The sequence below is a fragment of the Telopea speciosissima genome, chromosome 2 (assembly GCF_018873765.1).
Source record: "Telopea speciosissima isolate NSW1024214 ecotype Mountain lineage chromosome 2, Tspe_v1, whole genome shotgun sequence".
Lineage (NCBI taxonomy): Eukaryota > Viridiplantae > Streptophyta > Magnoliopsida > Proteales > Proteaceae > Telopea > Telopea speciosissima.
The window spans coordinates 6,058,934-6,060,492 of record NC_057917.1 but is presented as its reverse complement, the minus strand read 5'-3'; the positions used below and the strand labels follow the sequence as shown (position 1 = coordinate 6,060,492).

General features: G+C 35.7%; 1 non-coding gene across 1 annotated transcript; it reads right to left on the bottom strand.

Annotated features, from left to right (window-relative positions):
* Nucleotides 1-929: 929 nt before the first annotated feature.
* On the bottom strand, nt 930-1,149 carry LOC122653337. The gene has a single exon (XR_006331770.1). It is a non-coding gene; the product is annotated as a small nucleolar RNA U3 (small nucleolar RNA).
* Between the last annotated feature and the right edge of the window lie 410 nt (nt 1,150-1,559).

Genomic DNA, 1,559 nt, shown 5'->3' with positions numbered 1-1,559 from the left:
TGAATTTAGTAGAGGTTGGACTGACTACTCTCGCTCTCTCTCTTTTGAGAAGGGAAAAGTGGTTCATAGTTTCACACTTTCACGTCGCTTCTTGTTATTAACATTTATATTTCTCAGTTGTCTGTCATCATAATTCTTACTTTTTCTCTCTTTACAAACTGAGAATCATCCATATTCTCTCTTCCCAATTCAGTTGGAAATCTTTCTTTTTATTTTGCTGCATCTTTTTTATGATTCAGACATGGAAGAAAAATTTGAGCTAAATTGAATTCAGGAGAAAAACAAAAAGAACTTGTTCCCATGCGAAGCTGCGATCCTTCTTCCCCTATTTAAAATTTGTTTAGCTCCCTGAAAGAAATTTGAGATAAATGAAAAACATGGGTGATTTTTATTCCCTGTTTAAAATCTTTCAGCTTCCTCCAAAAAACAAAAAATATCCTAATTAAATTCCATGGATATTTCTTGGTTGACTGCAGTATATGTGGTGAATATAGATGGAAGCATTGCCTCTGTACATCGGATTCATGTTGCTATCAATGGACAACAACAGTCAGGACAATCTGCCAACCATGTTGTCTCCCTCACCATCCAATGGCTTGGCTCCTCAGCAATCGAACAGCTGCTCAACAATTTGGTGATTAAGATCATGTGAGAGCTTCTTTTGTTTGTATGAAAAGATAGTTCTGAATTTTCTGTTTCAGTTTTGTATGCAACTCTCTGAGGTCTTGTTACAACAATTTTAGTCTCCTAGTTTTTTGGCTCTCAAGAAAAAAAGTACAGAAAGAGGAGAAAAGGGAGATTGGTTTCCAATCCAGCATATGAGCTTTTTTGGATTTCTTCTAGAATACAAAATGTCTAAATAATTTGAATTGAGATTCCTTTGAAAACAAAGAAATGAAATAAAACCAACTCAAAAGAAAGATTTTAAGAGTCTGTCAGCCAACCGTACGACCACCCCAGGGTTGGAACCAACCATGGAAACGATCCTCTACTGCTTGATGAAGTTCTCTACGGAAGACATCAGAGCTGTTAATCACGCTCTGGTCACACGGTTATGTCTCATCAACCAGACTTTGGTTCCTGTCTCCTTAGAACTCAAGGATACAGAGGTACGAGCCTATAGAACAGATCCTGTTCAAGTAAGGTCGTATCCATTAACGACAAACGTGTACTTAATAATAGGCTTTTCTTCTTATATCATTCCGATGTGGGACTAAAGTTTTAGAATAATAAATAATTAAAAAAGTTAACCCTTGTCTCAATTATCAGAGCCAGGTATCCATTCACTGGATATATATATGTTTAGATAGACAGGTCTATCAAACCGAATTCCATTCCATTTATTTGACCGATAGATGGGTGCTTGGACACATGTGTTCTCTTTGGTCTCAGTTTCAGTATGGTTCGGTCTGAGTTTATCGGTTTTTTCATATTGAGTTATTCTTGGTCTGTTCCCGGTTTCAATTTTGGCATTACATACTAGTACTAATGTAACAGTAATAAAAACATATAATTTTCAGGTTTTTTTTTTTGTTTTTTTTTTGTTTATTAGTGGTTTC